Here is a 27,725-nt window from a genome sequence, read left to right as displayed (position 1 = left end):
ATAAAGCTATCATAAGTATACTGGTTTCTTAACTTTTGTGAGTCATTTTAGTGAACTGTCAAATCTGAATGGAGTTGTAGGAATCCTCCTGGATTTTCAGTCTGTTAGAAGAGTTGAGTGGCCTAGTATTGTAGACTTGATATTGTTTAAATACACTGCTGGATTTGTTGTGTTAGTATTTTGTTAGGTTTTGTTATCTATGTTCGCAAGTAATACTGGCCTAAAATTTCTCCACATGCTATCCATGTCTGGTTTTGGAATCAAGGTTATACTAGAGGCACATAATAAACTGAAGAACTTTCCTATTTTCTGAAACAGTTGGTATATTTGGATATACCTGCCACTTGAATAGTCTGAACTCACCTTTAAGATCCTATGTGCCAAGGACTTAATCTGTTAGTGTGAGGAATGGGTCAGATCTTTCACTACAAATTAGTATTTTAAAAGTTGTCTATTTACTTAAAGTTTATTGCTACTTTAAAAATTTTTTTTCATTTTATTTTTTAAAGAGAGATTTAAATCAATTTTTAATTTTCAATGACAGTTGACATACATTATTATATTAGTTTCAGGCTTATGCATCAGTGATTAGACATTATATAACTTACTAAGTGACCATCCCAATAAATATCCTACCCATCTGACACCATACATAGTTACTAGAATATTACTATGTTCCCTATGAAGTACTTTACATCCCCATGATTATTCTCTTACTTAATACCTTCACTGTTTTCGCCCATCCCTTCAACCCTCCCCCCATCTGTCAACATCAAAATGTCATCTGTTTCTAAGCTTTTGTTTCTGTTCTGCTCATTTGTTTTTTAGGTTTTTTGAATTCAATTGTTAAGAGTTATGTATTTTTGCCTTTTATTGTTCGTATTTTTTATATTTTTCTTTTCTTCTTCTTAAAGAAGACCTGTTTAGATTTCATGTAATACTGGTTTGGTGGTAATGAACTCCTTTAGCTTTTTCTTGTCTGGGAAACTCTTTTTCCTTCAATTGTAAATGACAGGTTTGCTGGGTACAGTAATCTTGGTGATAGGTCCTTGCTTTTCATCATTTTGAATATTTATTTCTTGCCAAACACTTCTGGCCTGCAAAGTTTCTGTTCAGAAATCAGCTGACAGTCTTAGGGGAGTTCCCCTGTAGGTAACTAACTGCTTTTCTCTTGCTGCTTTTAAGATTCTTTGCCTTTAACCTTTTGCATTTTATAAATGATGCAATTTGGTGTGGGCCTCTTTGAGTTCATCTTGTTTGGGACTCTCTGAACTTCCTGGACTTGTATGTCTATTTTCTTAACCAGGTTAGGAAAGTTTTCTGTCATTATTTTTTCACATAGGTTTTCTTTTCTTTTTTTAAGTATATTTTATTGATTATGTTGTTACAGTAGTTCCAATTTTTTCCCCCTTTGCTCCCCTCTACCAAGTACACCCCTTCCCTCCAGCAATCCCACCCCCCTTAGTTCATGTCCATGGGTCGTGCATATAAATTCTTTGGCTTCACTGTTTCCTATATTATTCTTCACTTCCCCCTATTTTGTACCAACCGATTATGCTTCTTAATCCTTGAACAATAACCCCATTTCTCCCCCTCACCCCTCCCAGCTGATAACCCTCCAAATTATCCCCATGCCTATGATTCTGTTCCTATTCTGGTTTGCTTAGTTGGATTTTGTTTTTTAGATTCAGTTGTTAGATAGTCGTGAGTTCGTTGTAATTTTACTGTTCACAGTTTTGATCTTCTTTTTCTTAAATAAGTCTCTTTGACATTTCATATAATAATGGCTTGGTGATTATGAACACCTTTAGCTTTACCTTGTCTAGGAAGCACTTCATCTGCCCTTCCATTCCAAATGATAGCCTTGCTGGATAGAGTAATCCTGGTTGCAGGTTGCCTTTCATTACATTGAATACTGCTTGCCAGTCCCTTCCTGCCTGCAAAGTGTCCTCTGAGAAATCAGCTGATAGTCCTATAGGCAGCCCCCTGTAGGCAACTCTCCGCCTCTCTCTTGCTGCCCCCAGGACTCTGTCTTTATCTTTCACCTTTGGCATCTCAGTCATGATGCGTTCTGGTGTGGTCCCCTCTGCGTCCAGCTCGCCAGGGACCCTCTGTGCTTCCCGGACCTGTATGTTCACCTCCTTCGCAGAATTTGGGAAGTTTCCTCATTTATTTCAATTCTTGCTTCCTCATTCTGCACTGATTGACTGTTTTTCTCTTCCGTATGTTCCAAATCATTGATTTGAACCCTGGTTTCCTGCCCTTCACCATTGGTTTTATGTGGATTTGCCTTCGTTTCACTTAGCATAGCCTTCACTTCTTCTCTTATGCGTTTGCCATACTCAAGCATATCTCTCAAGCCTGTGAGCATCTCTATCACCAGTGTTTTGAATTCTGCATCTGTTAGGTTGTCTATCTCCTCATCTGTGAGGTTGGCTATTTCCTCATCACTTAGTTCTCCCACTGGAATCTTGATCTGTCCCCCTTTTGGGGCCATATTTCTCTGTCTTCTCATTCTGACAGGCTCCTGTTTGTTTACCTCCACATCCCAGGTAGAGCTGTTGCTCCTGTTACGTTGTAAGGGGCGGAGCCTTAGGGATCGGCAGTGCAGGGCGACCTGTTTCACCACGCTGTGGCACTATATGTAGGATAGGGGTCCGAGAGGGGACAAAGCCACGTGCCCAGAACTTGCTTCTTTTCCAGGCATCTCTCCCACTTCTGCATCAGACTGGCACCCCGCTAGTTGCTACCTTGGCTGTCATTCTCAGAGTGGGTGGGTCTGAGGATGTTCTAGGACCATGGGGGCCCTTTTTTAAAATTTTATTGTTTAAAAATTATTTTTTAGATTGTATTTATTTAATTTCAGAGGAAAGGGGAGGGAGAAAGGAAGGGAAACATCAATGTGTAGTTGCCTCTCATGCGCCCCCAACTGGGGACTTGGCATGCAACCCAGGCATGTGCCCTGACTGGGAATCGAACCAGCGATACTTGGTTCACAGGCCAATGCCCAATCCACTGAGACACAGAAGCCAGGGCTGTGGGGGTCCTTTAAACAAGCGGACTCTTCTGAGAGACTGGCAGTTTCTGCCTCCACCCCAAACCCCACTGGTCTGCACAGTCAGAAGCAATGAGGCTTGATTTTCCACGGTGCTGGGACCGTGAGCTGCTAGGTCCAGTGAGAAGCTAGAAACGCTCCCCAGGCATCCTTCCTGACTTTTTAAAACGTGTGACTGCACTTTCTGCCGGCTTGCCACCACCGCCGCCACCAACGGTGTCCTCTCCACCTCGGCTCCGCCCCTCCTACCTGTCTGGTAGGTATTTCTTCTTTATATCTTTGTTTGCTGGACTTCCATGCAGCTCGGTTTTCTGGAACTTCCAGTTGTCTCCTGTTTTGAGGTAGCTGTATTCCTTCTTAGTTGTGGAGGGAGATGCAGCGTGTCCGTCTAGGGCTCCATCTTGGCTGGAAGTCACATAGGTTTTCAATTCCTTGTTCTCCCTCTCCTGCTTCCAGTACCCGCTTGATGCAAATGTTAATATGCTTGTAGTTGTCCCAGAGGATCCCTACACTTCTCATTTTTGGGGATTTTTTTTTCTTTTTGCTGTTCTAATTCCATGAAAATTGTTCATTTCAGTTAGCATATTCTTCATTTCTGACTGGTTCTTTTTATGGTTTCCATGTCTTTTTACTGTGTCAAACCTCTAAGTTCATGTACTCTTCCTCTAAGTTCATTCACTGAACATGCTTATAAGCAGTGTTTTGAACTCTGTATCTAATAGACTGCTTGTCTCTATTTTGATTAGTTCTTTTTCTAGAGATTTGTTCGGAATTTCATTTGGGAAATGTTTGTCTCCTCATTTTGGCAGTCTCCCTGTATTTGTGTCTATGCATTAAATAGAGCTGCTACATCTCCCAGGCTTGGCAGAGTGACCTACTGTAGTAGATGTCCTGTAGGGTCCAGCAGCACAAACTCTGTTCACCTGGCTGGGCATTCCAGGTGCAACCCTCTTCCCCCCACTGTGGACTGTGTATGCTCTCCTGTTGTAGTTGAGCTTTGATTACTGTTGGCATGTCAGTGGGATGGATCTACCCTCAGCCTGACTGGCTGTGAGAACTGGCTGTGACTAGCTGTGTTGGGGTCCACCCAACAGAGATTTATTTTAGCAGGGCTTTGGTGCCCACTGAATTTACCCCATGAGTGTGTCGTTTGTAGAGGTGGTTGGTGCTTCAATGTGGTCTGAGGCTGTCCACTGGGACGCTGGCTCTAGGACCTCCCACGAGGTGCAGGGCAAGGTCAGCCATCATCTGTATTTTGCCTGGGGCCACCTGGTATGAGCTACAAAGCGATCTGCAGATGCTTGCTACTTGTGCTGGGCTTAAAGGTACCCTGGAGAGGCTAAGCTGTGAAACAAGGCTGGCTGCTAATGCTGGGCCTGGAGCCACTTAATGAGAGGTACAGGGCATACTGAAGTGAGATGGCTGTTTTAGAGATTTTAGGAAAGTCTGAAGCATGAGCCAAGATAGGCCATTTGTATGGAAAAGCCATTGGGAAGGACTTGGGTAGGCCTAGAAGTTGAGGGGTGGGGTGGTGGTGGTTTCTTACAGAATCATCAGGCTAGGGGCTACACTGACACTGAAGACTCATATATGGTTCCTGCCTGCTAGCTCCGTGGGGCAAGGGCTCAGAAATGGAACTGTCTTTGCCAGCACTTTTGTCTGAGAGAAAGCAGCTCTTCACTGCCCTTCTCCTTCCCCTCAGTTCTTGCCCTGATTCCAGACATTGCAGACACTTTATTTCCTCCTCTATGTTCTTGGTGCATTTGAGCTGCTGCCCCAGTGCTGGAACTCAGACAGAGAGAGTCCAAGTAAGTCTGTGTGCAGGCACTTTAAGGGAAACTGCCTAGGGTTCCATCAGTCCTTTGTCTCTCTCAGCGACAGTCCCCACTGGTTTTCATGAAGAGAAGTTATAGGGCCTTCTCTTCCTTGCACTGTAACCCTGGGCTGTTGGGCCTGATGTGGGTCTGGGACTCTTCACTCCGAAGGGGATACCTCTGCAGCCAAGATATCCCTCCTGATTTTTATTCTCTACGCATGTGTGTGGGACCAGCAGTGTTTCTGCCTCTCCTATCGGTCTCAATTTCAGGCAATTCTGAATGATGGTGGTTCTGTAGTTCAGTTGTATTTTTGATGTGGTTGTGGGAGGATGCAAGCACCACATGTACCTATGCCACTACTTTTTCCAGAAGCCTTGGATTGAAAATTGTCATTCTGTTTGAATTATAAAATTTATTTGTATACTTATTCAAGGTATTTTCTTATTTTTAAAAATTATCTTCTACATCTGAGGTTATGACCTCCTTTACATTCCCAATACTATGTGTGCTTTATGGGTTTTTCTTGATCAGTTAGATGTTTTATTTATCACTCTTTTCAAGAAACCAACTTTTGGCTTTGTTAATCTTATCCACTGAATCTTTAAAAAATGTTTTTTATTAATTTCAAACCTATCACTCATTAGATAGAAGCCTGGATAAATTTCTTTGTTCCTTAGTTTTCTCATCTATAAAGTACAAATAACAACAGACCTACCTTACAGGGTGGGTGTGAAGATGAAATGAGAAAAACCTTGTAAAGTACATGAAACAATGTTTAGTACACAGCAAGTGCTCTACAAGTGTTAACTTTTTTCTTGTATCATTTATTCCAATTCATATTTAAATATGAGTAATATGAGTACAGAAGGCTTCACTATGTCACACGTTTTAATATACCCTATTTTCTTTATTATTTAATTCTAGGTATTTTCTGATTTGCATTATTTTATTTTTGACCAGTGGGATTTATAGAAGATATGCTTTTAAATTTCCAAATGTGGGTTTGTATATACTGTTTGCTATTCATTTTTAACTTAAGTGCATTTGTTGACATAAAATATGGTTGATATAATTGTTTGAACTGTATTAGAACTTGAACTACAGACTAGTAAAAAATGGTCACTTTTAATTAAAATGCTAACTCCTAAAACCTAGCCTAACTTCTAAATCCAAATGACCATGCCATGCTCTCTACTTAAAAATCCAGAAGTATTCTCACTTCATAGGATGGAATTAGCAAGACAAAAGAACTGTTTATCATCTGGCCTTTTCTGGACTAATACCATCCTCCCACTCCTCCATACCTTAACAATGATGCAACTACACTGAAATCACTGTAGCCTCTACCTTTATAAGCATTCTCTTTTAGATTTCCAACCTTTGCACATCCTTTGTGCTCCTCCCTTTATTTTCCACCAGAATAACTATAATTCATTCTTCAGGACTTGGTCTATGAGTAACCTTTGTAAACAATCACCGATCCCTATTCAGGCTGAGTTAGGATTGCATCACTGCTTCACAGTTCTTAACTAACATTATTCAAAAACTATTTATTAAATACTTGGTTAAGTGCCGCACACTGATAATAAAATAGTAAGTGAGACAGACATGACGACTCCACTTAAAAGGCTTATTTAGTCAGGTGTTTTCTTTAAACTTGTCTTATATCAGTCACTATAATCTCCATTTTCTAGCACATTACTAAGCAAATCAATAAATGTTTAGTAACTGAATGAAAGGAATAAATATAATATTAATATCTTGTGAAGGGAAACATAATTAGGGAGTTAAAGCAACTATAAAAATCACAAAGCATATTTTTAAGTTGTTTACACATTGACAACTGAAACGACCTCTCCCAAAAATTACAGTTATAGCCAGTTACAGTATTTTTTACAGTATATTTTATTTTTTTAAGAAACATTATGCTATTACATTTATCCCAATTTTTCCCTCCTTTGCCCTCCTCTGCCCAGTATCCTCCTTCCTTCCAGCAATCCCCCATTGAGTTCACATCCATGGGTTGCGCATTTAAGTTCTTTGGCTTCTATCCTTAACATCCCAGTTTATTTTGCACCTATCAATTATGCTTCTTAATCTCTGTACCTTTTTCCCTGTTTCCCCCCTCCCCCTCCCCACTGATAATTGTCCATATGACCTCTATAATTCTGTTCCCATTCTACTTGTTTGCTTAGTTTGTTGGGGTTTTTTGTTGTTGTTTTTTAGATTCCGTTGTTGATAGTTGTGTTTGTTATAACTTTAATGTTCATAGTTTAGAACTTCTTTTTCTTAATAAGTCCCTTTAACATTTCATATAATAATGGCTTGGTGATGATGAATTCCTATAGCTTTACCTTGTCTGGGAAGCACTTTATCTGTCCTTCTGTTCTAAATGATAGCTTTGTTCGATAGAGTAATCTTGATTGTAGGCCCTTGCTTTTCATCACTTTGAATATTTCCTGCCAGTCCCTTCTTGCCTGCAAAGTTTCTTTTAAGAAATCAGCTTATTAATCTTATGGGAACTTCTTTGTAGGTAACTCTTCTTTTCCCTTGCTGCTTTTAAGATTTTCCCTTCATCTTTAACTTTTGGCATTTTAATTATGATGTGTCTTGGTGTGGTCCTCTTTGGATCCAACTTGTTTGGGACTCTCTGTGCTTCCTGGACTTGAACATCTATTTCCTTCAACAAATTAGGAAAATTTTTTTTCATCATATTTTCAAATAAGTTATCAATTTCTTGCTCTTCCTCTTCTCCTTCTGGCATCCCTATGATTTGGATGTTGGCCCTTCTGGAGATTTCCCAAAGTCTTCTTATTCTCTCCTTGTTTTTTAAAATTATTTTTCTTCATTCTGTACTGGCTGTTTATTTTTCCCTTATGTTCCAACTCATTGATTTGAACCCCAGCTTCCTTCCCTTCACTATTGGTTCCCTGTGGATTTTTCTTTATTTCACTTAATGTAGTCTTCATCTATCCCCTTATGCGTTTGCCATACTCAGTGAGTTCTCTGAGCATCCTTATCACCAGTATTTTGAACTCGGCATCTGACAAGCTGGCTCTCTCTGTTCTTTTGATCTATTCTTTTATTTGGGCCCTATTTCTTTGTCTCCTCAATTTAGCAGCCTCCTTGTGTTTGTTTCCATATATTAGGTAAAGTTGTTTTGACTCCCTGTCTTTGTGCACCTGTTATGTTGTAAGGAACGGAGGCCTAGGTATTAGGCAGTGCAGGGGCGACCTGCGTCACAGCTTTGTGGCACTGCACATGGGGCAGAGGTCAGAGAGGGAACAATGCCACTTGCCTGGCACTCAACCCTTTCCCAGTCACCTCACCCACTTCCCATATTTGACTGGCGAACCTCTAGCTATTGCTCTGGTAGTGGTTCTCAGAGTGGGTGGGTTTGCAAACATTCTAGACCATGGGGCCCTCTATACGGCCAAGAGATGGGCAGTTTCTCCTGCCCCTCCAACGGTTTTCACAGCCAGAGGCTATGAGGCTTTATTTTACCCGCCACTGGAACCCTGGACTGCAATCTAACTTGGTGCTGGGATCGCTCCCCAGGTGTCCCTCTCAGCTTTTATCTGCCACTTGTGAATGTGGGACTGCCTGTTCCACCAGCTGCCACAGTCACACCATGTCCTTTCTGCCCCAGCTCCTGATCTCCACCCCCATTGTCTGGATGAATGTTTCTTCTTTAAATCTTTGATTATTATACTTCCATACAATTTGGTTTTCTGGCAGTTCTAGGTTTTCATTTTGAGGTTAGTTGTGTTCCTTCTTACAACTGTGCTAAGAGGCAAAGGGTGTCCACCTACCTATGCCTCCATCTTGGCTAGATGTCTGTTCCCCCACCCCTATTTTCCTTGCAGCTCAGCTTTACATGGAAACTTGCTGCTCAGAAGCCACCACAGCCATCATGCCACGTCCCACCCAAGCCACTCTGGCTGCTGCCTCGCTATGGAAGGGCTGATGGGGCAGCAGCAAGCCTTTAGTTCTGTCCTTTGCAACAGTAATAAGCCAGGGGAGAGCACAAATGCATTCCCCCACTAGTACAAATTAGGCAGTTGTTGCTGACATTTGGGGTAATTGCAAAGATCAGCACATCTGGAATGCAATGGAGAAGCCTCACCCTGGGAAAACCACCTCTATTATCATGGTATCTCCCCTGCCAGTTAAGTATATATAACTAGTTACTGTTGCGGGGGAGGGGAGGGCCTTGCAAAATCACTGTGGAGTGGCGTAGGGAACCCCAAGGCAGTGCAAGAGGCTGCGGTCCAGAAGTGGGAGAGGGGTTGGCAAGTGCCATAGATGGCGGGGAAGCTGCAGCCAGTGCTTGACATTCCATACCTTTCTCTAGGTGGAGGCGAGAGTAAACAAACCAGTGCATGATGCCACACCCCAGGCAGATAACTCTGTGTGGGGCTAGAAACACCTCCTCCCTCTACTTCTGGATCATGGTGGCAGGAAGAGCGGCAGAGATTCTGCATAGGCTAACGAGCATGATGGACACTAGCCTGGACCGAATGGGAATTTGGACGCTTCCGTTCACCAGGGGCTTTTTGCCTCTGTGCTCCCTTGCTCGCCTAGTTGGGGGCCTGAGCGTGCCCAGGCTGCTGGGCCCTGGACACCATGTGGTGTGGCAGCGATCCCAAGCCTCTTCCCATGCGAGAAGCAGTGGCGGTGCCAGTTAACGGATGCTGCACTGCACGGTACTGCTCAGCTGGGTGCATGGAGACACTGGCCAGAGGGATGGGGTGCAGGCCCTGGGCCAGCGGGCAGTATGTGGAAGTAAGGGCAGCGTACAAGTAGGACCCACTGAACATGCACTCCCCAGAAAGTTGCCTGAACCCAGATTGCGACCAAAAACCAGCTAACGTACCTGGATGATCGTGCAGCAGCCAACTGTGTTTCCCAAAGGGTGGTATTTTTAGATGGGAGAAGGAACTCCAGGTGCAGCTGAGGATTGGTCTGATCTGGCAAAGGGTGGCAGGGTTATTTTTTTTTTGAGAGGTTTAAACGGAATGGACTCTAAGGCAGAAGCCTGCCATTCTTCCAAAATTATGTTGCTTTTGAATAAACGATCCCTTTCCTTTTTCACCAAGCCTGTCTCCAGTTTGCCGATTAGGTGGCAGGCAGTAGAACACCACTTGCTGTTCAGTAATATTATTACTGACCCAACAATCTCTAGTACTAGCTCAAGAACTTTGCTCCATAAAATGGGACAACTGTAATTGAAAAACAAAATAAAAATTCTATATATATAAAAAAAGAACTTTCCTCCCATAACCACCACCCTATTTTTATTTATTTTTATTTTTTAAAGTTTACTTTATTGATTATGTTATTACAGTTGCCCCAATTTTTTTTTTTACCTCTGCTTCCCTCAGCACTGTACCCCCCTTCCTCCAGCAATCCCACCCCTTAGTTCATGTCTATGGGTTGTGCATATAAGTTCTTTGGCTTCACCCTTTCCTATATTATTAACTTTCCCCTATTTTGTACCAACCAATTATGCTTCTTAATCCCTGCACCATTTCCCCATTTCTCTCCCTTCCCTCTCACAGCTAATAACCTTCCAAATGACTCCTATACCTATGATTCTGTTCCTATTCTGGTTTGCTTAGCTGGATTTTGTTTTTATTTTTTAGATTCAGTTGTTGATAGTTGTGAGTTTGTTGTCATTTTAGTGTTCATAATTTCGATCTTTTTCTTAAATAATTCTGTTTGACATTTCATATAAATATAGCTTGGTGATGATGAGCTCCTTTAGCTTTACCTTGTCTGGGAAGCACTTCATCTGCCCTTCCATTTTAAATGATAGCTTTGCTGGATAGAGTAATCTCAGTTGTAAGTCCCTGCTTTTCATCACCTTTGATACTTCTTGCCAGTCCCTTTTTGCCTGCAAAGTTTCTTCTGAGAAATCAGCTGATGATCTTATAGATACCCCGTTGTAGGTAACTCTCTGCTTTTCTCTTGCTGCTTTTAAGATACCCTCTTTATCTTGAACCTTTAGCATTTTAATGATGATGTGTCTTGGTGTGTCCTCTTTGAGTCTAACTTGTTTGGGACTCTCTGTGCTTCCTGGACTTGTATGTTCATTTCCTTCGCCAAATTTGGGAAGTTTTCCTTCATTATTTTTTCACATAAACTTTCAATTTCTTGCTCTTCCTCTTCTCCTTCTGGCACAATATGATTCAGATGTTGGCAGGTTTAAAGTTGTCCCAGAGGTTCCTAAGCCTCTACTCATTTTTTTCAATTCTTGTTTCCTCATTCTGTACTGGTTGACACTTTTTTAATTTCTTATGTTCCAAATAACTGATTTAAATCCTGGTTTCCTTCCCTTCACCACTGGTTTTGTGTGGATTTTCCTTCATTTCATTTAGCATAGCCTTCACTTCTTCCCTGATGCGTCTGCTGTACTCAAGCATATCTGTCAAGCCCATGAGCATCTTTATCACCAGTGTTTTGAATTTTCATCTGTTAGGTTGGCTATCTCCTCGTTGCTTAGTTCTCCCACTGGAACTATGATCTGTTCCCTCTTTTGGGCCATACTTATCTGTCTCCTCATCATGACACGTTCCTGTGTTGTTTGCGTCTGTGTCTTAGTAGAGCTGTCCCACCTGTTACGTTGTAAGGGACAGAGCCTTAGATATTCGTCAGTATAGGCTGACCCGTTTTACCACGTTGTGGCGCTGTGTGTGGGGGGGAGGGGTCTGAGAGGGAACAATGCCACTTTTTCAGCACTTGCCCCTGTTTCAGGCACTTCTCCCACTTTGTATGGCACTGGCACCTCTCTAGCTGTTACCCTGGCCGTTGTTCCCAGAGTGGGTGGGGTCTGCGGATATTCTAGGACCATGGGGCCCTTTAAACAAGCAGACTCTGCTGAGAGACTGGTAGTTTCTTCCTCTGCCCCAACCCCCACTGGTTTGGACAGTCAGAAGCAATGAGGCTCTATTTTCCCTGGTGCTGGGACCGTGAGCTGTGTGGTCGGCTCTTGTGCTGGGAGTGCTCCCCAGGTGTTCCTCCTGACTTTTTAAAACATGTGACTGTGTTTTCTGCCAGCCTGCCATTGCTGCCGCTCTTGCCGCCACCACATCGAGTCCTCTCTGCTCTGGCTCCACCCTCCTACCTGTCTGGATGGGTATTTCTTCTTTATATTTTTATTTGTTGGACTTCCATGCAGCTCAATTTTCTGGAACTTCTGGTTGTCTCTAGCTTTGAGGTAGTTGTATTCCTTCTTAGTTGTGGAGGGAGACACAGTGAGTCTGTCTAGGCCTCCATCTTGGCTGGAAGTCCCCCTCTAGTTATTTTTAGATGCCAGAGAAAAGAAATTTAGATCTGAGCCATAAAATAGAGGACCATAGTAAACTCCAAAGCACTCATCTCAAAATATATCTGGCTTATTCCAAATTTTGAATGACCTTGGCTCTAAGTTTATTGGCTTTTTCTTAAAATACTGTTTTTATACTATGAAATAAGAAATTTAATACATTCTACATACTTGCTATATATACACTTAATTCTCACACTAACTTTAATAGACAAATTATGTCACTTAATAAGGTTAAATCTGAAAACCCTAAAGTATTTCATAATTTTTAAAAGATATTAAAAAAACAAAATTAATTCAAGAGAGAGTAGAATACATAGGTAGAGCAATAACCTGACTCTAAAGTAGAGGTCAATAAGATGGAAATGGGATGAAAGAGGTGATGAGAATGGTAATGGGGTGGCAGGGCAGTGAAGAACTTAGGCTTTGGTATATACTGTCAACATTGTATATAAGAACTTGTTCATGTCTTGCTTATGTAATCTTTTAAATATTAAAAGTTGTTCTGAAAAGAGAATCAGGCCTCCCCTAACCCCTAGAGGTTAGCTAAAGGAAGAAAGGGAGAAAAGGAAGAAGGAAAGAAAAGGCAAGAAGTAGATGGATGTCAGAGAAACTGGATATTCTATCTGAGAGACCTACACTGGAAATAAAAAACAGTTGAAAGAAGTATTAGGATGGAGGAAGAAGGTATGAATTGAAATGTCAATATAGAATATAAAAAGATGCTACCATAAATATTGTGGCATGCTCTCCTTATGGTACCATATACAATTGCAAAACATAAAACAAACTTAAATCTAAAAGCATCCAAACTGGAGAATGATCAAATAAGAAAACCAGAAGCACATCTACCAAACTTAAATGAAGAAGAATTATAGTATCATTATGAAGAGGCAGTCTGAATTGAAGAGATTGGGAATAAACTTTTTTGTCTCCTTTTGGGAGGAGCATAATAACCAAAGAGCAACACCGTAGGAGAATAGGTGTGGGACTAAATGTGTAATGTGGTCCAAGGAGAGACCGGTAGTAAAGGTATAACTCAGCTTTTCCTTAGGCCTAGATCTATAACTGCTTTGCTACAATGTGAGTCTCAATAGGTTGCTAGATCTAACAGATTTTGGAAGACCTAGAGGGAACCTTCATCTGCTACAATGCTAAAAGGACCTTGCAGTTGGGAGTGCATGGAAGCACTGAGGACTCCTCCCAGGGCATCAAGAAATAGGTAATAATGTGTTGGATCCTTTGTTATCAGTCCACAGGATAGAAATAATTCTTCCTTCAATGCCTATTGTTTGCCACTGAACAACAGATGCTTCCAGTCATAACTAAATAAGTGCTTAGGGAACCAAAAATCCCCAAGTGCGGGTGTAAAAATATACCGTTCATTTAAAGGGAGTTCATCAACTGGAGTGAAGGTTGAACAGAACTAACAAATGACAGTGGGTGATAGTAGACACACAGGACACCTAGTTGGTGTCAGTCATACCAGTGAAGGAAGAGAAACTCGTGGATGTCAAAATAAAGGAGCTACCAAACTAGATAATGATGTTGAGATTTCACCCACAAAGGCACTGTCAGAGCATTTCAAAGAGGTTACTATTGGTAGGACAAAAATTATGTCAATGTGAAAAAAGGGAGCATTTCTGGGGTTTCCATGGTGCCGGCAGCTGACATGCTTTTCAACTACTGCTCTTCTTACAAGGAACTCAAACATGAATGACTATACAAAAACCACTGACAAGGGCCTAGCACGAAGGGTGCACTCTGCATTCCTCACCTGCACCTTTCTTTGAGGCTCTCAACTTTTGCTGAATACTTTTATACACTAACTGAAAATTAACACTTGATTATGACTGGTACATTAAAAAAATTTTTTTTTAATTTTTAAAAAGATGAGACTGGGTGATTCAGAAGGCTTCCAATTTTGATTAGGACCTAGAAAAGAAGAGGCTCGCAGAAGATCAAGCTCCAGTGCAAACTCAGACTCAACAGACTCAAACATACTAGAGATAATTGTGGTAAACAGAGATTCTGTGTAGATTCTCTAACAAGTCTGTACCACAGACCTCTAGATCTTCTGAGGCAAAGATGTGCCTTCTCTAATACTGTATGAAAAGTGTAGCTCCTGGCATGATATTGGGCCCTAATACAGAAACCCATCATGGAATATCAAAGGTTTTGTGACTAGAGCTACCCATCATGATCCACCAAGTCACATGGTCAGGTGGACCAGCAATCCATTGTATGATTCAAACAGTATATTTGTAATAGGACCTAGGCAGGTCCAGAGGGCACTAGTAAACTACAAGAGGGCCCAGAACTTCCTGTCACTTACCCCTATCACATTGATGTCTATTTCTGCTCACAACAATGACTCTATGATAGGTTCCTGGTGAACAGGGACAAAAAAGAAAATATGGGGGTCTGGTTAACAGATACAAGTCAAATATGGACTGCAACTGTTCTACATCCCTACATGGCTGGCTCTGAAAGATAATGATGAGGTGAAAATTCTCTCAGTGGGTATGATGAGGGGAGAAATGACCAGAGAAGAAAAAACATGGACTCCCTGGGAGTGGAGAACAGTAAGACTGATTGCTTAGGGAAATGAAAGGACCAAATTATAAAATAAGAGACAAGAAATCTGGAGGACAGCCATGTTGATGGCACATGATGCCAATCTTTAGGTTTTTGTTAATGCCCACAACAAAGCACCAACAACAGAGAAGGCATTTAACTACATCCCAACTACAGATGGAATAACTTATCACTGGATGTCAGCCAGCTTCTGCTCTTAGCCACCTCAATGCTTGACCAACAGGGCTATGAGTGGAGGAGCCACAGTGACAGAGAGGAAGGCTTTACACAGGGCAACAGCATTGGCTCCTTCTTATGAAGGGGACATAATTACTGCCTTGTGGAATGCCAGCTGACACGTGCAGGTGCAGAATTCACGCTCCAAATGCAGACTTACCTCCCTTGCCACAGTGTACCCTATTGCGAGCACCATTTTCGCAAGGTTTATAGAGTATCTCATGGGAAACATCACTATGGCCTCACGACTAGCTGCAGTAGTGGGTACTACAGCTTGTGCCACTAACCTCCTATTTTAGAGATTTCTTTTAGCAATTATAACCAGCCACCATTTTGAAGGGTCACTGACAGAGTAGACATAATGGGACCTGCAATAATCTAAGTAATAAAAGTTGTGACCTATAGCAGACAAAGATGGTGCTCTGCGACAAATCCCCTTATTACAGCTACGATGCACATTTCTATGCACTGTCTGAGAGCATCTACATGCATTGTGAGCCTAAGCACTGCTCTGTTTTGTTTCTCAGGGTGTTTCTCTAAACCTAAAGATGACTACTCAGCAGGCACAACCACACAAATGAGAAGAGTTAAAAGCTCTAGGAGCAACCCTTAATTAACAAAAGATGAAAGTCTGTGGGAAAATGTCCCAAGCTCCTTGTCCTTCGGTGGGACAATACTGAGGGACATTTAAAAAATCTCCAGGGTAATTGAACCCCAGTTGCCCAGTGATAAATATAAATAGTTCATTAATACACTTCATGTAAATTTATTCTTTTCTGTGTCTCATTTTTCCCCTTTTCTCATTTCTGCTTCTTTGGATGACCTCCCAAACAAATGACTCAGCCATGAGTCCTTTTCTCAGGCTCTACTGTCAAATGAATCCCCAACTAAGAAGAGATGCAGTCAGAGTTCAAACCAAAGCAACTTGGCTCCACTGTCTGTGCTTTTAACAAGTACACACAGAGCAACATGGAGAATCTTAACTTTCCAGTGTTGAAGAAAACAGTGGAAAAAAGGGGCAGACTACTTGTAGCAAAATCTAGTTAAGTCAACTACACACATATATACACACCAACACTATATGTTCTATAAGAATGCATTCATTCAAATTAAGAGTGGTTTCCTATGGCAGGAAGAGAGGAAAATGGAAATGGAGATTAAGATTAAAGGAGATAAAATAAATTAATTGGGGGACTTTATAAAGAACAAAGATAGTGTCAACAATAAAGGAAAAAGATTTTAAAAAAGAACAAAGATACTAATTTTACTGCCATAAACTAGAAGTTTCTGAACCACAGTTCAAAACAGAAAACAAAGGGAACATATTACCACTACCTTAAATTGAAAAGTCAGTGTTCCTTTTCATAAATAGGAAGTTATAAAAGTAAATATATAACTATGAACATTTTAAAAAATTCATCTGTGTACCACCTAAACTCATTCTGAATACTACCAGTAGTATACACTCCACACTTTTGGAAACACTGCTGTGACTATTCTGAAATAAGAATGCTAGAGGGGAATCTTTAAATATAAATATGTCAATAATAGAATACAAATATTAATTAATATGAGAGCTTAACTGGATTTATGTTAGAGAGGAAATAACTTGATAATAGTGCAATCAAAAAGCCTAACTTTTTCTTAATGTGAATGCTTTCTTTCCTCAATAATGTAATGTTTTCTGGTTTTACACAATGTATAATTAGGAACAAAAATATACAGTGTTGGAACTTTTCCTAAATATTGCAAAGTCATAAATCATGAATTGAGCTGAAAATAATTAAAGCATCAAAACCAACTAGTTTTATAGAATGAGGTAACTTATTACCTCACTATAAGGTAGTTCTCTAAGGACCTTACCATAGTAATGCTTACTTGTTACTGTAGAACCATCAAATTCTGTCTAATGAATTTCTCCACAGGTCCCTATTCATTTAACAGTAATTCTACTAAAACAAGATACCATCCTTTATTAAGTGTCAGAATCCTATCTGTAGGAATGCTTTAAACATTCTTAAATTCTACTAACATAGCACTTGAAACTGTAGCAAAAGAGATAAGTATGAACAGAAGAATATTTATTTCTTTATAAGGGGCTCTTCTAGAAGAGGCAATAATACTCTGCTTTTTTTATACAATTTCCCTTTCAGTATGCTAAGGCTTAAAAAATAATGTATAAACATATTTGTTGTGTGTAAACAAAAGAAAAGAAAAACAATATAGAACATTAATTTTAATGTTTCTTTAAATTTACAAAACTCAGAATCCAACTGGATTTGAAGAATTACTTATGTTTTCTATTAATGATGCTAAACATCATCCCTACTATCCAAATAAAAAATGTGGGTATCATCACCTTTTCCAATATCTAGTGACAAATCAGTGCTCCTTCTGCCTTCATAATACTAATTCCATTTAGTCCTTCTTTTCTATTTCCATTATTACCACTCTGATTAAATTCTGATTACCTCATGTCTACTGCTACAACTATCTGAGCCCCAAATCCTCACTTCATTTCTCTAATGATGTATGTTCATACAACACAGCTAGAGTAATTTCCCAAATATAATTTTCTTTATGTCACACTTCCTACACTTACCAAGATCTCCACAATAATCCCACAGAAATATTCATTTTTTATTAATCAGCTTTTCTAGAAATATCTTTTAATTATTTCTTTACTTAACTAAATTCTACTCATCTTTCAAAGCCCACTCAAATAACCCTTTCTATTTCAATCTGTACTTCTCAGAGCAATAGAACCCCGATGAGAAGTAGTAATTTACTCTTTTAGTGTTCATCATTTTACCTGGGAATGCTGATTATCATTACTCTTTTTTTTTTTTTATACACACACACATGCGTGCACAAACATACACATACGCACACATTACTGATATGATTATAAACAGAGGATTGGGACCATGTTCTTTATTTTATGATTCTGCCTTTGTAAATTGCTATTACACAGTTTAACAGGGACCAAAAAAAGTAATAGCCTATAGAGCAAAAATAAGTGCTTTGGGGGCTTAAATTAGGAGGAACATATTCTTAGAGTCAAAGGAATAGATGTCAGAATAAACCTTATGGATAAACTGGCACTTGAGATGGATTTTTCTAAGTTGATAGGTCTTCAACAGGAGAGAAAAAGATGGAAAAGCATGCCAGGAGAAAAGAATAAATGAATAGAGAAGAGAGAAAATATAAGACAATTTCAAATCATTGGCTAAAGGGTATCATACATGTAGGGGTAGAAAAGGAGAAAATTAAACATCTGTTCAATAACCAATGCTTAGAGATTTTCATAATTTTAGGTATGTTGATCCCTATCTTAATTAAGAGCTTCAGCATTTTTTGCTTAAAACAATTAAGAGTATCCTAATTGTCTCTCTGCTTCTGGTATCTCCCCCTTCCAAACTATCATTCATATCACTGCCAGATATTAACAAAACACAATTATAATCCAAAATACCTGTTAGAAATTTTCAAAGATGGATAACTACTCAAAAAATAAAACCTAAACTTTAACTATAGCATTCAAAGTTCTTCACAATCAAGATCTTTCCAGTCTTGTCCCTCAAGCCCTCTCTTATATCATAAATTCAAACCATACAAAATGTTTTCTTCTGTCTTTTGTACATTCTGTACATTTCAAACTTCCCCTGCTTATGCTGGACTCTGTGCATGAAATTCTCTTGCCTCTCAAATTCCACTCACAAATCTTCTATTCATTATTTAAGATTCTACTCAGATGTTGTTTCCTATGTTAAGCCTTTGTGGTAATTTTCTCTAACAATGGTGGTGGAGCCTTTCCAGGTGATTCCACTACACTTTTCAACTTCATATAGCACTTTCCAAATCACACTTGAATTAACTGTTTGCATACTCATCTTTAAACATGATCTTTGAGAGCAAAGCAAGGAACATTTTGCATTCTCAGTGCCTAACACAGCGCCTGGCACAGAGTAGGTGTTTATAAGTGTTTAAAGAAAGAAAAGGATGGCGGCAGTCAAAGATGTCACTCTTTTAACACTACACTGTTGAAAGGCTTTAACATTAGAGGAGTTTGACCTTACTTTGAAAGGCTAACAGAGTCACTGACAGTACACGCAGAATTATCTTCCAGAAAACTTAAATGGGCAGCAACATGTAGAGGGAAACAGAGTGAGGAGTAGCACAAAGTTAGGGGAGTCCTGCAATATTTCAGGTGAAATGTAATATAAGGAATTGAATGAGCCTGGATGGTGACAGAGGGATTAGAAAAAAGAATTAAAAAATTCATGATACATTATAGAGGTAAAACTGATAGGACTTGATCTCTGACTAAGGGTAGGAAGAAAGGAAAAGATGAGAAATCAGAGTGAGCATTGAGACGAGCAGAGATGACAAAGAGGTCCAATAATAGAAATGGGAACATTGGGTTATGAAGCATGCAACTGAAAATAGGAAGGATGAGAAAGACCATATAGAGGTAATAATTGAAATCGTGAGATTAGAAAAGCCAAAGGAAAAAAATAGAAGAATTTCAAAGATAAAACCTACCCATTGTGGAAGATCATTATTTAAGAATAGAAAAAGAAAAGAAATTTTGAGGGAGTAAACAGAGAAGTAGAATTAGAAGAACACAAGGTCATAGAGACCAAGAAAATTTCAAGAAAAAATAGTAACCACTACAGTGATCAGAGAGTATGAAACCTAATAAAAGACAAGTAATTAAAAAGTCATGAGCATTTTTCAACAAATACAGCAGTTTTGAAGGGGGTAGGAAAGAAGTTGCTATAAGGAAGTAGAAGCAATGAGCAAAACACATTTCATGAGGAAAAAGTATAGACAGCTTCATAAAAGTTATGTCCTATTTTTTAAAAAGGTAGGTTCCTGAAACATTCAAACCTTTTACCTGAAAATGAATCTCTACATGAATGTGAAAATAATGTGATTTCAATGTACATATTGTTTTAGAATGGTTTCTTTCCCCTGTCCCTGGTTTTACTGCAATTCCTGTTTCTTTAAATGAATTCTATCTCCAAAGACCTATTATTCTAAGATAATTTGATCCTCAATTTTAAATGGGGGAATGTTTCAGAATAATGTAAACATTTTAATATCTTCCATTCTCAACTCTGCTTAGTCATCTTAAGAGGAAAGAAATAAATTTAAATACATCATTTAATGCTTATTTTCTATAAAGAAGATGTAATTAGTAATAAATAAGTACTTTTTACTCACATTAGACAAGGAGAATATATTAGAACTACTTATGATTCATAAGGAAGGTGACTAAAGAAACTAAGTAAGTTAAAGCGGTAGCAGTGATTTAAAAGAACTATTTTCAATTGTTAAAAAATGGTAAGTTTCACCCTGACTGATGTGACTCAGTGGGTTGGACATTATCCTGCAAACTGATTCATTTCCCAGTCCGCTCACATGCCTGTGTTGCAAGCCAGGTTCCCAGCTATAGGTGTGCGAGAGGCAACCATCCAGTGTTTCTCTCGCACATAGATGTTTCTCTCCCTTTTTTTTCCTCCCTCCCTTCCCCCTCTCTAAAAATAAATTAATTTAAAAATCTGTTTTTTTAAATGAGAGGTTTCCTATTATTCTAATTATTTTCTTAAGTCTTTTCCTTACCTCAGAGATGTGGCTAGATAAAACTGTACTTCCAAGTTTCTCCAAACAGCTTTGACCTATGCTTCCATCTCATGAATTCCAAGACAGTATTAAACTGATGCATATTTTCATAAATCTGTTTAGAAAAAAAGAACTTATTTCAGACTGAAAGAACTTGTATTTATTGGACTAACACATGTAAAAGCAATACTAAAAAGTCATCATGTATAAAACTATACATTTTCAATATAAATTCAATAAAAAGGTCTACAGTATTTTAGAAACCTATCAGTTTACTGTTTTTCCTGACCTCTACCCAAAGAAGTCACCTATTTTGAGTATTTTTCAACTTCACAAAGGTAATAGTACTTCTATGGAAAGAATTACTCACATGTAAAATTTTTGAATTAGCTCTGGTTTTGGTAAAAAAAAAAAAAATTCACATCTTAAATCAAACAGAATCAGATGGAAGCAGCACTAAAATTTATAATTCTACAACATTTAGATTCCTACTTAGGCAAAAATATACTTGAACGTCCAGCTAGTATCCCTATTTTCACATTTTATCATAAAGTCTCAGTAAGCACTCTTAATTTCAGTCAAATTACTACCTATAATATTAGGAATTGTGAGAGCAAGAACTAATTACCTACGTTACTACTGCCATTAGTACCCTCTTGCATTAAGAGACAATGTTCATTAACCTAGAAGTTGAAAACAACTGAAAATTTTAAAGATGTGTGTGCTGTTTACTTAGAGATCTTAAAAATAATTTCTTCAAATGTCTTTTAACTAAAATTTCAAACAGCAAAGTATTTTGTTTCATAATTGAAAAAGAAAGTTTAAACTGTATGAACATTACTTATGCCCCACTGCAAGGTCAAAGTGCCTTCAAGTCCATTTATAAGTATTATGTAGATCACACCGAGGTTTAGTAGTCTAGGCAATGATTGCTAAATTCATGTAAACTGGGGCAATCTGAAACGGTCTCCTATATCAGATAGCAGCCTTTCTTAATGTCAAGAGTGCCCACTCAGCAGACAGGCTTGCTAAATCTTTCATGTGGACAGACTGACACTGAAAGCAATTAGTAATGCTTTCTCTGCATTTAGAAGCACTTAACAGTCTTCTCAATGACTAGTTACCTACAAGTTAACCAGATCCCTAACATTTTCAGAGTACTCATATAACTATAAGACGCAGACCATCACTCAGAAATAAGGGAGGGCAGGGATGGTGGTTTGGTGTTTAGGGTTAAAAAAAAAAATTTTTTTTTGAAACATTCAGTCTTTTATATTTCCCTATACTAAATTTAAAAAAAAAATTGTTTCCTTTTAGAAATGGCATAAATATTTTCCTCCAAATCCATTCTTTGCCAATAGCTCCATTCTTCCCTAAGGGTATGTGTGGAAGAGAGGGGAGGCAATCAAATTAACCTATATTCATAAAGTTTAAAACAGTCCATTGAAGTGACTATGCTTAAAAATATATGGTACGATTCTAATTCTACCAGATATTTTCAATGGATCAAATAATAAATAAAATGAACAGCAACCACTTACCAACCAGTGTTTCTTACAGCACTATTTATTACAACACAGTATCCTTGGTGTAAAAAAGAAGTTTCAAGCATTAGGCTAAATCTAAAGTTAATAATAAAGGAAAATACATAAACTAAATAATCTTCAAATATATCACCTTCAAAGTCCAAGACCCTGAATCATCTATCCTCCATCCATTCTCTTATATGTACAAATACATAAAACATAAACTTCACAAAACCTTTTCTAAAGGATGAATTTATGACCCACTAAGAAATGACTTTTTTAAAATAATTTGTTTGTTTGTTTGTTTATCTATTTATTTGTAGAGAGAGGGGAAAGGAGAAGGAGAGGGAGAGAAACATCACTGTGTGGTTGCCTCTCACTTGTGCCCTCAACTGGGGACCTGACGTGCAACCTAGACATGTGCCCTGACTGGGAATCGAACCAGCGACACTTGGAGAACTGACTTCTTTACTAAGAGGTAAATAAAAGACAATCAAAAGGACAGGATGTGCTTCACATGAAGTACAGGTCTGCAAATCACTTTTTGCATACCAGAAATTCTGTGAAAAAAAGTAAGGCTTTCTCTAACTTTGCAATATAGTGCTACGGTCCTATAAGCAGAGATCTATAAATACATATATGTGTATAAACAGGATTTACATAGGCAAAATGTACACAACTTTAATTACTTAACTTACAGAGTAATTTACCGCAAGCTTTTAGCATATGAACATATATTTAACAACCACATAGGATCCAGTTAAAACCAAATACTAAACAAGTAAAAGTAATAAAACTTTAATTTTTTTATTGATTGATTGATTGATTGATTTTTTTGGAGAGTGGGCATGGGAGAAATATCAGTTTGTTGTTCCATTTATCTGTGCATTCCCTGGTTGATTCTTACATGTTCCCTGACCAGGGATCAAACCCACAACTTTGGTGTGTTGGGATGATGCTCTAACTAACTAAGTTACAAAACCAGGGCAAGTAATAAAATTTTCATCAAAGATTTTATGTCTGAAATTTTCAAGCCTGTAAGTTCTAGAAAACATATTAAGGAAAAGGTAATTCTTCTAAAAACACATCCGAGCTTCTTAATGACTCAGAATTCATGAAAATCAAACCTTTCAAGATATACTCTAGTATTTTGGGAGAAGTTAATTTTAACCCCATATTGCTTTTACAAAATATCCTCTTTGCCATCAAAATGTACACATCTTTCTAGGTTCTTAAAATTATTAAACTGGTTAAATCTTAAATCCTGAGGTGCATTAAAAATCACTAACCAGGGTGCTTTGAAGAACCCATCAGTCCAGTGGTTCTCAACCTTCCTAATGCCGCGACCCTTTAATACAGTTCTTCATGTTGTGGTTAATCACAAAAGCAATATGTAATTATATATGTGTTTCCCGATGGTCTTAGGTGACCCCTGTGAAAGGGTCGTTCAACCCCCAAAGGGGTCGTGACCCACAGGTTGAGAACCGCTTCATCAGTGAGAAACATCAATTGTGGATACTATAGCTATCTTTGTCTCTGAAGTTATTAGAATGTCACCCATTAACTTGTATATATAAGATTTACTTTATTGAAAAGAATAGCATAAATAGGCTTTTGATAAATATACTAAGACAAAATTTAAGATGACTTTTGAGTTTGTATCTGATGTCACAAAATAGATTTCTTAATATTCACAGAACCAGCAATATTGACTGTACATTTTTTCTTCCACAATCCAAATCCCTTCTTCCTCATCTTCATTTTCCTTCTCTTAGCACCCGTAAAAATCACCCCACACATACTATGCAAATACTGCTGTAAACACTACAGCTGCATCCATGCAACCTTAAAAAAAAAAAAGAGAACCAAATTACAAAATAGTATTTTATGAACCATTTCAGTTGGCGCTTGAACTAAAGGTATTCCTGTTAAAACCTTTGGTACATTAATTGGAAAATTCAAACATCATGCTTCAGAAAAACAAAATACAGTTTTTGATGTAAGTAACTTAAATAAATAGTATAATTTAGGTTAGTTTATCATGCACATCTATAATAAAGCATGTAACCACATAACACAGAAAGAGAAGTTCAATTTATGAACGGGCTGTGTTCAAAATGTTACAAATGATTCATTTATAAATTGAATATATGCTTGATTTTGGAACTCAAGATGCCTTTTCTCATAAAACCAAAGACATAAACAATGCTATTAAACCCATAATACAAATAAATGTTCATGCACAGTTCTATCATAGCATTCTTCTGCTTAAGCGTATTTCCACACCAAATTCTAAGTTTCTTAATCAATGTTGTATCCTAGAATCTAATACAGTATATGACACAGAGTAGGATTTCAACAAATATTAGCTGATCTGAAGTGTACTGAATAACAACTCAATGATATGAAACTGAGCTGCCTAGAAAACCTTACCTATCTGAAGTACAGCAGAGAACCAAAATGCAAAGCAAGCAGAAAAAGCTTCTTCCAAAGAGATAGAAGGAAAAAATGCTTAACACAGGTTAGAATTCTTCTGGTCTGAGTCAATTGTGGCAATTTCCATTCCCCTTGGCAGTAAGTGGTTTAGCAATAAGCATCTGATGCAATTCCAGCCAATAAGACAAGTGACCAAGTTTGCTGGGGTGCTTCTGGGAAAGGTTTTCCTGGCTGATGAAAAATAAAGACACCCAGATAAAAACATCCACTTTTTTCTGAGCAACTCTGGGTGTGAATATGTCAAGCAGAATTATGGCAGCCATCTTAGGACCATGAGGAAGGACCTAGCCTCAGAGGACAACTCAACAGATAAAGAATACATTAAAAAATGGAAAGCATCTGAGTCCTTAGTAATGTTCTTAGGCTTGAACAAATTAATCCTTGAACCGTTTTTATAAAATGGGAATTTTTTATATTATAACAAATTCTTTTATTGTTTAACCAATTTTCAATTACCAAAAGTAACCCAGTGAATACAGTGATTCAAGAACAAATATACCATTTATTTTCATTAATTCAACTGCTATGTACACAATGACAACTCCCCTAAATTTATATCTCAATCCAGATACTTCTTTTGCACTAGATACATATTTCCAAACTACTAAACAGCTATCCTAAATATTTTCTCTAGTGGGACATCAAGAGAACAGGATTGATATAAAAGCCATCGCAAAAACTGTTTATGCACCAATATTCAGTTTTCTGGCTAATGGTAGTACCATCTACTCAACTGTAAAAAGTCTGAAATCTTGATGTCACTACCCACCTCCCTCTGCTTCACCTATTATATTTAGGCAGCCAAGTATGAAAATCACTGAAAATTACCAAATGTTGCCTATTCTAACTCTGAGATATCTTTAAAATTTGTCTGAACAGCTAGTGCAGGTTCTCATCTTCATGTAGCCTACCTCCACTCTTACCTCTTTCACTGTACCTGTGATTCTAAATTACAACTATGCCTCATAAAAAGGTTATAAACCTATTAAGTAATTAGGAAAATACAAATTAAAACTACAATGAGCTACGACTACATACACACTAGAATGGCCATAAACAAAAGGACAAAATTCCAAATGGGGGTAAGGGCATGGAGAAACTGTAACTGTCACACTGCTATAAAATGATGTAGTCCCTTTGGAAGAGTTTGGCAATTTCTTAAAAAGTTGAATATAGAACAGAAAATAGCTGCCGAGTAGGTGGAAGCTGAGCCCACCTGCTCATGCCCCCAACACGAATTTTCAACTGATTTTCTGACAAGTGACCGGAACAATCAAGGGAATCCTAGCTGATATGAATTTTGAAGCCAAGGAGTACAGAGGCGCCTGCAGCAGAGGAAACAGGACAGAAAATGCAGCTTAAAAGCTCCCGCACCTCCCATAGCGGGGTGGGGGTGGGGGGATGACTCTGGTGCTGCACAGGTAACTCTCAACCCTAATCAGGAGACACTTGGGAGGAAAAACAGAGTCTGGGAGACTCAGGTTGCACACACACAACAAGTAGCATGTCTGAAGCTGCAGCATCCACCAGGAGAGTTCAGGACAGAAATTCTGTCTCCTAAAATTGTCAGAGGGAGGCACAGGCAGGCTGTGGCCAGCCCTGACAAAGAGAAACTTTTTGCCTTTTGGGGAGGCAGAGAGGATGGAGATCCCTGCAGTGGCTTGGTGCTACAGTGTAGGTGCTACGTAGGGACTTTTTTAAAGAGGGGCGCTGAAGCATAACTAGGTAGGGACTCCATGCAAGCAACAGCTGCCCTGTCAGCAAAGAGGCCAGACTGAAAGCATGGGACATGCCCACTGAGTCCAGCTGGCCAGGAAGAGTAGAACACTGCATGGCGAAGGGATAATAGGGCCCCACCCAGCGCAGGTGGTTAGTGAGAAGATGCATGCAGAACTGGGGTTTGTGTCTGGGCCTCCTGCAGTGAACTAGAAGCTGGATGGGCAAAAGCTGAGCACCTGAGATTCTTTGCAGCCAGGTAGGGCCATTCACAAAGCTCTGGGCAGAAGAAGGCGTGCCCAACCCTCACCAGCAGGACTGCAAACTCAGCAGAACAGTCGTCGTCGGCAGCCGTCCGTCTCGAGAGACGATGGTGTAGCTTCTTAAGAGTCCATCTGCACCGCCAAGAATGGCTGTGCAGTCCGACTCGGGAGTGACATGGTATCTGTCTCCTCCCGTGTTGAATCGACATCTTGCGATGACGCTGAAGCTACAGAGCCTGGGCAGGGTAATATGGAGGGTCTGCTGTTGCCCATGCAGCAGACCCCCCCTCTCTTCGCAGCTGAAGGGTCCAAGGGAAAGACGGAGTCGATACAGCTTGGGTTCAGGTGCGCCGCAGGAGTTGCCGGTGTTGATCACAACATCAAACCGCCTTAGGGACTCCGGCTCCGGATTTTCTGTCGGGGTTTACTCCCTTAGCCTTTCCCCTGAAGAGGTATGCCGCAAGGCAGCGGAGGTTTTTTGGAGTCAGAGTTTTCCTTCTCTGATGTGCCCTGACTGGAAGATCGAACCAGCGACACTTAGCTCGCAGGCCGACGCTCAATCCACTGAGCTAAACCAGCCAGGGCCTCAGAAAACTATAGAACACTGAAAAAAGAAATTGAAAAAGATACAAATAAATGGAAACATATACTGTGCTTGTGGATTGGAAGAATTAACATCATTAAAATGTCCATACTACCCAAAGCGATTTACAGATTTGATGCGATTCCAATTAAAATACCAATGACATATTTCACTAATCTAGAACAAATACTCCAAAAATTTTTATGAAACCAAAAAGATCCCCAATAGGCTCAAGAATCTTGAGAAAGAACCAAAAAATTGGAGGGATCACAATACCCAATATAAAACTATACTAAGAGTCCACTGTAATCAAAACAGCCTGGTACTGGCATAAGAATGAACATAGAGCAATGGAACAGAATAAAGAACCTAGAAACAAACCCATGTCTCTATAGTCAATTTAATAGTTCACAAAGAGGGCAAGAGCTTATAATGAAGTAAAAATAGTCTCTTCAATAAATGGTGTTGGGAGAACTGCACAGGTACATATGGAAAAAAAA

The 27,725-nt window shown here is 39.1% G+C and overlaps 1 protein-coding gene, 1 non-coding gene and 1 pseudogene across 4 annotated transcripts in view; 1 reads left to right on the top strand and 2 right to left on the bottom strand.

Annotated features, from left to right (window-relative positions):
- Positions 1 to 27,725, bottom strand: part of BMPR1A (bone morphogenetic protein receptor type 1A) — a 172,244-nt gene that overhangs the window by 74,150 nt on the left and 70,369 nt on the right. For 2 of the 3 annotated variants that reach the window (XM_090278333.1, XM_090278334.1), the window contains exon 2: positions 20,642 to 20,756. The exons of the other annotated variant lie outside the window; for it this stretch is intronic. The gene's annotated coding sequence lies outside the window, so the exon portion shown is untranslated. The remainder of the gene's footprint in view (positions 1 to 20,641; positions 20,757 to 27,725) is intronic. 3 annotated transcript variants of the gene reach the window in all.
- LOC150010417 (U1 spliceosomal RNA) lies at positions 8,888 to 9,049 on the bottom strand. The gene has a single exon (XR_016511605.1). It is a non-coding gene; the product is annotated as a U1 spliceosomal RNA (small nuclear RNA).
- LOC150010416 (ATP synthase F(0) complex subunit f, mitochondrial pseudogene) lies at positions 9,564 to 13,919 on the top strand (annotated as a pseudogene).

Source organism: Furipterus horrens, unplaced genomic scaffold (assembly GCF_987537825.1).
Source record: "Furipterus horrens unplaced genomic scaffold, mFurHor1.1.pri manual_scaffold_5, whole genome shotgun sequence".
Taxonomy (NCBI): Eukaryota; Metazoa; Chordata; class Mammalia; order Chiroptera; family Furipteridae; genus Furipterus; species Furipterus horrens.
Note: the sequence above shows the minus strand (reverse complement) of the source record. Positions and strands in the feature narration are given on the sequence as shown.